The sequence below is a fragment of the Scyliorhinus torazame genome, chromosome 19 (genome assembly GCF_047496885.1).
Source record: "Scyliorhinus torazame isolate Kashiwa2021f chromosome 19, sScyTor2.1, whole genome shotgun sequence".
Classification (NCBI taxonomy): Eukaryota; Metazoa; Chordata; class Chondrichthyes; order Carcharhiniformes; family Scyliorhinidae; genus Scyliorhinus; species Scyliorhinus torazame.
This window is the reverse complement of record NC_092725.1, coordinates 60,199,679-60,212,055: the sequence shown is the minus strand read 5'-3', so window position 1 is coordinate 60,212,055 and position 12,377 is coordinate 60,199,679. Positions and strand designations below refer to the sequence as shown.

General features: G+C 48.4%; 1 pseudogene; it reads left to right on the top strand.

Moving 5' to 3' along the window:
* The first annotated feature begins 8,358 nt into the window (after positions 1-8,358).
* On the top strand, positions 8,359-9,594 carry LOC140395911 (TM2 domain-containing protein 3 pseudogene; annotated as a pseudogene).
* The last annotated feature ends 2,783 nt before the right edge of the window (positions 9,595-12,377 follow it).

The window sequence follows — 12,377 nt, the reverse complement described above, 5'->3', positions numbered from 1 at the left end:
CACTTTATTGCAAATGCTCCGCATGTTAAGGTACAAATTAAGGCTTTTCTTTTTAACATTACTTGTCCCGTCCCACTATTTTTCATCGTTGCTCTGTTTTCTTATTCTCCTTAGTGTTTTTTTTCCATGTCCTTGATTCCCTCCGCATCTGACTCCTTGCAGAGGTTCTCAACTCATTGCCATTTTAGTTTAAACCCACCCCAGCCAGTCTAGCAAATACTCCTCCCTAGGACAGCAGCCCTTGGCCTGCTCAGTTGTAATCCATCCAGTTTGTACCGGTCCCACTTCCAACTGAACTGTTCCCATGTCCCAGGAATCTGAAACCCTCCCCCTCACACCATGTCTTCAGCTACATATTCACCGGATATATCCTGCTATTTCTACTCTGACTAGCATGTGGCACTGGTAGCAATCCTGAGTTCACTAGATTTGAGGTCCTACATTTCAACTTACTTCCTAACTCCCTGGGCTGGAATCTCCGATCCCCCAACCTCGTGTTTCTTGCTGGCGCCACGCCATTCGCTGATAGTGGGATTCTATATACTCACGCCAATTGTCAATGGGCAGGGATGTGCTGCAGCCGGGAAAAGTGAATCGCAACTGCCAGAGAATTCTGCCAGCTATATTCTGCTTTTAGGACACCATCCTTTTTTTCCCCCAGCTATGCCGTTTGTATCAATGTGTACCATGACCACTGGCTGTTCACCCTCCCCTCTCAAAATGACCTGCAATCGCTCTGAGACATTCTTGACCCCAGCACCAGGGAGGCAACATACCATCCTCATTTTCGGCTACCGAAATACCTATCTATTCCCCTGACAATTGAATCTCCCATAAGTATTTAATTCCCACTCATTTTACTCCTCCCCCGTGCAGCAGAGCCACCTGCAGTTCAACGGATTTGGCTATGCTTTCCCCGAGAAGCCATTCCTTTCAACAGTATCCAAAGTGGGATATCTGTTTTGCAGGGGAATTCTTGCACTGCTTGCCTAGTCCTCTTGTTCTGCCGGGTGGTCACCCATCTCTTCCTGCCTGTGGAGTCTAATCCTGTGGGTGTGACCACCTCTCTATACGTGCTATCCATGATGCTCTCTGCCTCACAGATGGTCCACAGTGTCCCCAGCCGCCGCTCCAACTCCGACCCCCTGGCTTCCAGCTGGAAATACTTCCTGCACATATGCTGGCCTCGAACATCGGAAATGTTCCTGGAGTCCCAAATCGAGCACGAGAAGTAGACCACAGCTATGAGCTCTCCTGCCATGGCTTACCTCATTAAAGTAAACATTTGGAAGATGCTTCATATCAGATAATATCAATCACTCTAAGGCACTTTCCTGGTCAAGGGGCAGAAGTGAAATCCGATTAAATCCAAGACAAAAATTACATTGTCATCGCTCATGGAACTTCAGTAGGCAGATGACATTGCCATCTCCACTCTCAGAAGAGAATCTCCAAGCCATGCTTGACACCTTTGCGGAAGCAGACCAAAGAATCGGTCTCAGCCTCAATCTCAAAAAGACTCAAGTCATTTGCCAACCCACCCAGGACAAGATCCGGTCTTTCCCTCCATCAAGGTGAACCTACCTGGGGAACATTTCCCCCACCTAGGGAGCCACCTCCCATCTAAAGCTGACTTTGATGCTGAGATCCAATATCGTATCTAATCAGCGAGCGCCTCCTTTGGGCACCTAAGGATGAGAGTGTGACATCCAAGAGCTTCATGTACAAGGCAGTCACCCTCCTAACATTTCAATACGGCTAGAAACATGGACTATCTATGGATGCCACCTCAAGGCCCTGGTGAGGTACAGAAACGCTCTCTGAGACGGATACTCCACATCAGCTGGGCAAATAGGCACACTATCAACGTCCTTGAAGGAGCCAAGAGCACCAGCATTGAGGCCATGATCATCCAAAACCAACTATGGTGGGCTGGCCATGTGCTTAGGATGTCAGATTTCCAACTGCCAAAGCAAACCTTCGCCCAGCTCAAGGAAGACTCCCAAATCCTGGGTGTTCAGAGAAAAGGATCAATTCAGTCCTCATACTCCGAATGTCTCAGTTGCATGAACCATGGCACGAAAACCCTCCGGAATTTCTGCCAGGTCTCCACCTACATCCTACGGGATATCTAGCACTTGCAGCCTAATGGATGACTCCAGAGGCTCATCTGTCTGTCTGTGCTCAGCATCCTCCGATTGTCAATGTGACGTGCCACGCCCAGTGTCTTTGCTGGAATTCTCAACCCCACCAAAGTGATGGCAGATGAGTTGGTGTAAGGTGCAGAACAAAGATGTGACACAAACGCATCTGATGGTTCCTCCTCCTCTGATGTTAATGGAGGGCCTTTCCGGATCATAAGCTGGTTTTGAAGATGATCCCTCTGAAGAAGGAAAAGCAAGTGCAAGTATCCATGAGCATTTCAGATTCAGAGTAGGTGACTTCAACTAGATTCTCAATTGGGCATAGTGGCAATCAGAAATGTCCTCAGTCAAAGAAACATGAAGGATTAGTGGATGTCACCTGGCAGAGTTTCACCCATTGACCTCCATTTCTGAGACCCTATACCAAACTAGTGTGTCAACTTCAGTCTTTTAAAAAAATAAATGTTTTTTATTGGGTTTTTGAACAAAGTATATTTACCGTTATGTACACAGGATAAGAGACATATAAATATATATATATATACACACATATATAGAAGAGAAGGGCACACCCAAACATACCAAAGAAAAGAAAATAGTAAAGAATTTAAAAAAAATAAAATTAAAATAGAATAACTGGTAGGGTATTGTGCACCAGCTCAACAGCAACAACTCTGTACAATTGGCAAAATTATTTACAATACATAAGTAGGCGACTGTTGGCGGGGGGGAGGGAGCGGTGGAGACTGGGGAGGTAAATATACATTTGGGTGCCAGAGAAACAATTACAGTGGGCAATACTCGAATGGGTTTGGTGCTGGTGTTGTCGCTTGCTTCTCCTGGACGGGTCTCGCTGCCGTCTCGCGCTCACCCCGGCTTCTGCCGTTCCTCCCGTCTTTCGTCTTAATTCTCCTCGTACCCTGCTCCTGGAGATGCCATGTTCGTTATTGTATCCCGTGCCATCCTTCCGGCTCTCATTTCCCTGCCTCCCCCCACCTCCCTGGTGCTCCTCTCTTGTTCCCTGTCTCTACCCTCCCCACCCCCCTCCTGTGATTCGCCTTTCATTTCTCTTAGGTTTAGCTGACACCACCCCCCCCTCCCCCTTCCCGGTCTATCTCTCCCTCTTATGCTTTGGCGACTTTCCCCTGATTCTTGGCTACCTGGCTATTCTTCCGCTTGTTCGTTGGCCACAAACAGGTCCCGGAACAATTGCGTGAACGGCTCCCACATTGTGTGGAAGCCGTTGTCTGACCCTCGGATGGCGAATTTGATTTTCTCCATTTGGAGAGATTCCGAGAGGTCGGACAGCCAGTCTGCAGCTTTGGGTGGTGCTGCTGACCGCCAGCCGAACAGGATTCTACGGCGGGCGATCAGGGAGGCAAAGGCAAGGGCGTCCGCCCTCCTCCCCAGGAATAGATCTGGCTGGTCCGAAACCCCGAAGACCGCCACTTTCGGGCATGGCTCCACCCTCATCCCCACCACTTTGGACATTGCCTCGAAGAAGGCTGTCCAGTACCCAGCAAGTTTGGGGCAAGACCAAAACATGTGGACGTGGTTGGCTGGGCCTCCTTGGCACAGCTCACATCTATCCTCCACCTCCAGGAAGAACCTACTCATACGGGTTCTTGTTAAGTGGGCTCTGTGTACCACTTTTAGCTGCATCAGGCTGAGCCTTGCGCACGTGGAGGTGGAATTGACCCTATGCAGTGCTTCGCTCCAGAGTCCCCACCCTATCTCAATCCCCAGGTCCTCTTCCCATTTCTTTCTTGTTGCGTCCAGTACAGTGTCGGCCCTTTCTATCAGTCGGTCATACATGTCACTACAGTTTCATCTAATATGCTTGCGTCCAGTGGTTCTTCCAGTAATGTCTGTCGTGGTGGTTGTGGGTACGTCCTCGTCTCCTTTCGTAGGAAGTTTTTGAGCTGTAGATACCTTAGCTCGTTCCCCCTGGCTAGCTGGAATTTCTCTGCCAGTTCGTCCAGTGTTGCGATCCTGCCGTCCATGTATCGGTCCCTGACCCTCAGTGTCCCTCCGTCCTGCCTCCACCATTTGAAGGTGGCGTCAGTCAGTGCTGGTGTGAACCTATGGTTGTTGCAGATGGGAGTTTTGTCCGACATTTTGGTCAGGCAAAATTGCCGCCATAGTTGGTTCCAGGGTTGGAGGGTGGCTATCACCACCGGGCTGCTGGAGTGTATTTTGGATGGGGATGGGAGTGCTGCCGTGGCGAGGGCCCGGAGGGAGGTCCCCGTGCAGGTGGCCTCTTCCGCGCGCACTCACTCGGCTTGTGGCTCCTTGATCCATCCCCTTTTTGTCAACTTCACCCTGTTGTTGCAATTCTAGTTGGTGTTTTAACTGGGTGGGAAGATACCAGAATAAAACGCTAGCTTTCCGGGAGCAGGAGAGAGGGAGTGAGCCGGAGTACAGCTTGGGAATCAGGTAGGTGCTTAAACATACCCCCAGGTTCCAGCGGCCTTCATTTCCAGGAGCGGGAGAGAGAGAGGGAGCCGGAGTGCAGCTTGGGAATCAGGTAGGTGCTTAAACTTACCCCCAGGTTCCAGCGGCCTTCATTTCCAGGAGAGGAAGAGAGAGAGGGAGCCGGAGTGCAGCTTGGGATTCAGGTAGGTGCTTAAGTGTTTTATTTTTACCTGTATTTAAGTTGGGTGGTTGCTAAACCCGAGACACTACACTTCGGATCATTCGGGAGGCAGAGGTGGTCATAGATAGTAGCTTCAGGGATGTAGTTACTCCAATGAATGAAGATAGATGGGTGACGGTGAGAGGGGCTGGGAGGAAGCAGCCAGTACAGGGATCCCCTGTGGGTGTTCCCCTCAGTAACAAGTATACTGCTTTGGATACTGTTGAGGGGGACGGCCTACCAGTGGTAAGCAGCAGTGACCGGGTCTCCAGCACTGAGTCCGTCCCTGTGGCTCAGAAGGGAAGGGGGGAGAGCAGGAGAGCAATAGTTATTGGGGACTTGATAGTTAGAGGGACAGGGTTCTGTGGCAACGAAAGAGACTCACAGATGGTATGTTGCCTCCCGGGTGCCAGGGTCCGTGACGTCTCAGACTGTGTTTTCAGAATCCTTAAGGGGAAGGAGGAACAGTCACAAGTCGTGGTACACATCGGTACAAACGACATAGGTAAGAGAAGGGACGGGGATTTAAAACAGGAATTTAGGGAGCTAGGGTGGAAGCTGATAGCCAGGACAAACCATGTTGCCATCGCTGGTTTGTTGCCGGTGCCACGTGCTAGTGTAGCCATGTAAAATGGGTGACTCCCGATTAGAATGGTCAAACCCGGATTTAAAATGGCGAACGGAAGAGGCTGATGGGAAAATCAGCCAAAAGGAATCAAACAGACAGCTGCAGGTAAAACAGTGTATTCGCCTCTGGGGAAGTCAGTCCAGACCGATACCTGCAGCCATCAACATCACAACAACCCAGCCATCTGCATATTAAGCAGCCATCCCCGGGAACAATTGGTACAAATTAGCAACTCAAAGCCGACCCAGACCTTTCGGCGCCAGCAGGGGCTAACACAAAGAAAGGTAAATGACCACCCCCCGATCAAGAAATCGCTCCAGTATTGGAGCATATCGAACCAAGTGATTGAGACCAAGTCCAATCACTTGGAGCCAGGTACAAGGTCCGCCCCGAGAGGCAGGAAGCCCCTGGGTACTATAAGAATAGGGGCCAAGTTCAACTCGACACTTTTCCTGCTCGCAACCTTCGAGACCCTTCTACAAGAAACCGTAAGTTTTACTCCAGCGCTCGCTACCAGATAGGCACTCCTGACTATCGACTTGCACCAGCTTTTGAATCCCGCAGGCTCAGAACCAATTTGAAAGACCATTCATTTCCCTGACCTGGTGGGCCATTTCCAAAGTTAAGTATTGGCCTTTAGTGGTAGGTAGTAGTCTAGAAGTAGGATTATTGCATAAGTATTAATTGCTGTATATAATAAATGAGTGTGGATTTAACTCTTACTAAGCGGTGTGTTGCATTATTAATCATTACTTGGACTTGAACCACGTGGCGGTATCAGAAAGATACCTGGCGACTCATGAGCAAAGGTGACAGAAGAATAAGTAAACTAAGGCTAAAACGAGCAACACTAGCGAGTTGAGGAACAGGGAGAGAGTGCAGATAAACACGTGGCTGCAGGGATGGTGTAGGAGGGAGGGTTTCAGTTACGTGGATAATTGGAGCACATTCTGGGGAAGGTGGGACCTGTACAGACAGGACGGTTTGCACCTGAACCAGAGGGGCACCAATATCCTTGGAGGGAAATTTGCTGCGGCTCTTCGGGGGGGTTTAAACTAATTTGTCAGGGGAATGGGAAAACGAGCTGTAGTCCAGAAGCCAGTGTTGAGAGTAGTGAGGTATGGAGGAGAGTATCAAGGTCGCAGGAGTGTACTGGCAGACAGGAAGGTGGGTTGAGGAGTGTCTACTTCAATGCAAGAAGCATCCGGAATAAGATAGGTGAACTTGGGAGCGTGGATTGGTACTTGGCACTACGATGTTGTGGCCATTACGGAGACATGGTTAGAACAGGGACAGGAATGGTTGTTGGAAGCTCCGGGGTATAGATGTTTCAGTAAGAGTAGGGAAGGTGGTAAAAGAGGTGGAGGAGTAGCATTGTTAATCAAGGATAGTTTAATGGCTTCAGAAAGGCAGTTCGATGGGGATCTGCCTACTGAGGTAATATGGGCTGAAGTTAGAAATAGGAAAGGAGCGGTCACGTTGTTCGGTTTCTATAGACCCCCAAATAGTAATAGAGATGTGGTGGAAGAAATTGCAAAACAGATTATGGATAGGTTGGAGGTCTCAGGGTAGTTGTCATGGGTGACTTTAACTTTCCAAATATTGATTGGAACCTCTATAGGTCAAACAGTTCGGATGGGGCATTTTTTGTACCGTCTGTGCAGGAGGGTTTCCTGACACAATATGTGGATAGGCTGACAAGAGTGGGGCCACATTGGATTTGGTACTGGTTAATGAACCGGGCCAAGTGTTAGATTTGTTTGTGGGAGAGCACTTTGGAGATAGTGAGCACAATTCGGTGTTTTTCACTATTGCAATGGAGAGGGATAGGGCCATACGGCAGGGCAAGGTTTATAATTGGGGGAGGGGTAATTATGATGCGATTAGGCAAGAATTAGGGAGCATAAGATGGGAACAGAAACTGTCAGGGAAAGGCACAAATGAAAAGTGGAGCTTGTTCAAGGAACAAATACTGCATGTCTTGATAGGTATGTCCCTGTCAGGCAGGGAGGAAATGGCCGTGTGAGGGAACCATGGTTCACAAAAGAGGTTGAATGTCTTGTCAAGAGGAAAAAGGAAGCGTATGTAAGGATGAGAAAACAAGGTTCAGTTGGGTCGCTTGAGGGTTACAAGGTAGCAAGGAATGAGCTAAAAAGAGTGCTTAGGAGAGCTCGGAGGGGGCATGAGAAGTCCTTGGCGGATCAAGAAAAACCCCAAGGCTTTTTACTCTTATGTGAGAAATAAAAGAAAAACAGGTGAGGTTAGGGCCGGTCAAGGACAGTAGTGGGAACTTGTGCATGGAGTCAGAAGAGATAGGAGAGGCATTGAATGAATATTTTTCTTCAGTGTTCACCAAGGAGAGGGGCCACGTTTTTGAGGATGAGAGTGTGTTACAGGCAGGTAGGCTGGAGGAGGTAGATGTTCTGAGGGATGATGTATTAGCAATTTTGAAAAACCTTAGGGTTGACAAGTCCCCTGGGCCAGATGGGATATATCCTAGGATTCTTTGGGAGGCAAAGGATGAGATTGCAGAGACTGTGGCTTTGATCTTTGGGTCCTCAGTGTCCACGGGGATAGTGCCAGAGGACTGGAGAGTGGCGAATGTTGTTCCTCCGTTCAAGAAAGGGAATAGAAATGACCCTGGTAATTATAGACCGGTTAGTCTTACTTCGGTGGTCGGTAAGTTAATGGAAAAGGTCCTGAAGGATAGGATTTATGACCATTTGGAAAGATGCAGCTTAATCTGGGATAGTCAACACGGATTCGTGAAGGGTAAATCTTGCCTCACAAATTTGATTGAATTCTTTGAGGAGGTAACTGTTGCTAACTTTGCCTTAGTTCAATTGCTCTGTTTTATCACCTTTGCTCTTGAGTCGCCAGGTATCATTATGATACCGCCACGTGGTTCAAGTCCGAGTAATGATCAATAATCCAATACACTGGTCGGGGCGATGGCGCTTTGGAAGTTTCTGGAATGGGCGCTGATTCTGTGGCAGCTGCTGGACGTCCAGCGGGGCGGTGAGTCCGGGGCCCGGGGATTGGGCTCCAGCGGGGCACAATAACTATAGAACCCCCTTACCTGGCGGACTGCCCAAGTGCTGGACGGTGTGTCAAGTTGCCACCAGTGTGTATGAATTGTCCGCTGAATTGGAACTGCACCTATGGAACGGATGTATCATTCAACTATACAGTTAAGCCAGGCGTACAGTGCACAGATGAAAATAAGATGGAACAGAAAACATTCCAGATTACGATGATCTGCCGGTTCTGTTGGCAGCTGCCGCCCACTGAGTATCGCTGCAAAGAAACTACCAAATGTAAGACAGTGCAGTGCCCACGAGAATATTTTATTTCCAACTGCACAACTCTGGAACATGTGCATTGTCTTGGCAATCGTACATTTCAAAAGAAGATGGATTGCAATTGGACCGGGGGTTACAAATGGTCGACTGCATTGGCTCTGAGCATCACATGAAATGAATGAAATGAAAATTGCTTATTGTCACAAGTAGGCTTCAAATGAAGTTACTGTGAAAAGCCCCTAGTCGCCACATTCCGGCGACTGTTCAGGGAGGCTGTTACGGGAAGGTTGGGAGGGTTCGGAGCTGACCGCTTCTATTTGGGCCAATGGAGGGAGGGTCTTGGCAAACTCTTCAGCTTCGGAGGACTTGGAATATGGACCTTGATAGATGTGCTGCTGATTGGGATTGGGTATGTTGGTCCAGCAGACGGCTCTCTGTACATTTGAGCTGCACATGAAGCCTTGCCCTGTGACGGCCCTGAATTGTACAAGTGACAGCGCAATATGGAATTATGGAGCAGCAGTTGCTGGAAAGTGATGGGAAAGCAGCTGCTGTTGTGTACAGTAGTTGGACTGACTGTTATTGCCTTTTTCTCCGAAGGTGAGAATTTGTAGACAATTCAACCAGATGCAGTGACTTCCTATTGCTTTTAGGTTTTGCTGATCATTGAAGTAACGAATGAAAGCATTCTTGGGACCCTGTTGTGGTTTTTTGCTTTTCCACTGATTATTCTCTAAATTCTTGCTGGTTTTGATCGAGTCCTTCTGTGGAGAGCTGCAGACAAGCGAGGATTCAATATTTTCCTGAAAAACACTGGTTAAAAGTAATGACCCTGTCAAGAAGTGGAATTTGACAAAATATTGAATTCACTGAATATAAAACTGAAAAAGTAAAAAATAAAAATAAATAAATAAATAAAATAATCCAATACACTGATTAGTAAGGTTTAAATCAAAGCACATTTATTATACACAGTAATCGCTACTCATGCACAAATTCTACGTCTAAGCTACTTCTACAACTAACAAGCCTATACTTAACTTGGAACTGGCCCACCCGGTCAGGGAAACAAATGGCCTTTCATTCAGGTTCTGGGCCTGCGGGATTCGAAGTTGGTACAGATTGGTAGCTGGGAGCGCCTATCTCATAGCGAGCGTTGAATTAAACTTACGAGGTCGATCGTCACTGCTCCGGTCACGGTCAATGTTGGTTCGTTGTTGCTGGGTGACTCGGGCAGGAAGGAGAGCTGAAGAGGAGCTGCTGAAGAGGTGAAGAGGGGAGCGATTTGAACTTGGGGCTCAATTCTTATAGTCCCCAGGGGCTTCCCGCCTTTCGGGGCGGACCCTGTACCTGGTCCCAAATGATTGGACTTTGTCCCAATCGCTTGGTTTGATTTTCTCCAATGCTGGAGCCGTTCCCTGATTGATGGGCGGTCTTGAGGTGCTTGTTCACCTTTTGTGCAGGCTTCTGCTGGCGCCGAAGAGTCTGGTTTTGCTTTGTGTGTCCAAATGTTGTTTATTGTTCCCAGGGATTGCTCATTAGTACGCAGATGGCTGTTGTTTTGTTATGTTGATGGTGGCTGGTATCAATAGTGTCTGGCCTTTCCAGAGGAAAATACACAGCCAACCTGCAGCTACTGGTTTTTAATCTTGTTGGCTGACATTCCCATCAGCCTTTGCCGTTCGCCATTTTGAATCGGGAGTTGCCCATTTTAAGTGGCTACTACCCTCCTTGTGATCCTAACGCGAAGCGTGAAGGATCACATAACTATGTTGCTTTCCATTCCCTGACCTGGGTGGGGGGGGGGGGGGCAGGGGGGCACTTCCTTCATGGCCTCTGCACTGACCATAACAATGCAAAAAATATTTAACTGACAATTCTAACGGCGCTATGTCAAACAGGGACATGCATTACAAAACAACAAACTGGGAACCTCTAACTATTCTTAATACACTACACTCACTGAAATATTTCATTATTCTAACTTCCCCAACCATACAAACAAAATCACAGCAGTTTATACACAGTTTTCCTGGCTTGGCAGTCAAGCTCAGGATCATACAATTTGCTCATGAACAGTTAACATGAACAATAAAACCGCAAATGAATGCTCTTTACTCGCGGGGGTCGGGGGTCTGGTCGTATCCGAAAATAGGGGATCTGATCCGATACCGGGGTTCGAGTGCGGTAGGCTCTCCTTCTCCATTTCCTTAGACGCATAGTCTGCACGATATCGCCAATACCAGTAAGGTTTCTATTACATAGGGCAGGGAGTACCAGGTTATAAACCTGGCACACCAAGATGATGTGGTATCGCTGGTGACTGGGCTCTGGGTACTGCGGGGAAGTGAAACATTAACAGCTGGGGGGCTTGAAGTCATGGGGTTCGCGTTCATTCGCAACCAAATGTCCATAAAGATCCATGTGAAGGAAGTCCTCATGGCTGTTCTCTTTCCTTTTCTTTTCTTCTCTTCTCCGGTCCTGGAGCTTCTGGAGTTCTGTGGAAACAAGCATAGTGTCTGTAACTATCTTTGTTTCATATCTCGTACGATAGTCTGTCTGTCCTTTAGTGCCAATTACTCCCTTTATAATTGGTCACTATGTGTGACTCCCTCATTTTTTTTTCTTCAAAAACCGAATTTTAGGACAAGACACACTTCCCAATAATGAACCAGCGCGAGCCGTCTCGCAGACTGCGCAATTTACCATCCAAATGTTTCAGGATGTAAATAGCATGTGGTTGGCAATCTAAGGGTTACCTGAAACAAAACAAAACTTTTTGAACTGAAATTGCCAAAATGAGGTGCGTATGGGCCGCGACGGGTAAGAGATGGATGGAGTCCCCGGGTAGGACGGCTACCAATGCCGTGTCTCTCCTACCCGAGCGTAGTTGACCAGAGGGGGGTTCCCAGGCAGGGCGGGTCCCAAGCCATTTCTCCACTGCCTGAGCAACCGACAAAAACGGGCAAGAAATGTAGTCATCGTGGTGGGGCTGCCGTAGTGGTTCTACCTTCGAACCAGAAGGGCAGTTACGAACGGGCGTCTGTCCGCTGAACTAGTGTCTGGCAACAGTGAGTCTCTGTAGGCAAGTTCTCAGAGGTTTCTGCTGAAAAGCGTGCGGACAAGTTCTCAGAGGTTTCGGCTGAAAAGGCGTGGGGCCGTGAAAACCTTTTTCCTGTCGGACATACAACATTTAACAAACTTACAAACATCATAAAACATTCTGCAGGTTCCATCAGAAACGACACCACTTCTCCCAAGCGGTTCCTTTTAAAACATCATCTGGACACCTCAGTTCTCGGTCGCGAACAGGGTCGCAAAGGGGTTCTCGGTATGGGAGTCAGACCCAAGGTCGTCATCTTCTCCCGGGTGCCAAACGCTTGAGTGTATCAGGGCTGAAAGGGCTGCATGGTGTGAGGTGGGGTCGCTCTCGTCGTTGCGGACGAGTCATCTCGGTGCCAATAGTTGGTGTCCAGTTGTGTGGGGACAGAATCGGGGTCGTCAGTGTGGTTCGGTGGTGGGTGGTGGGGTTTGTTCAGGAAAGTGATCATGAAGGGATCACTTGGATCGTAGTCGGAATCGCTGAGTGTGGGTCCTGTTGCATGGGGATAGTAGGGAGGCGTGCTGTGGCTATCGTCCGAGTCACAGTCGCTGTCTCTGCTGCTGCA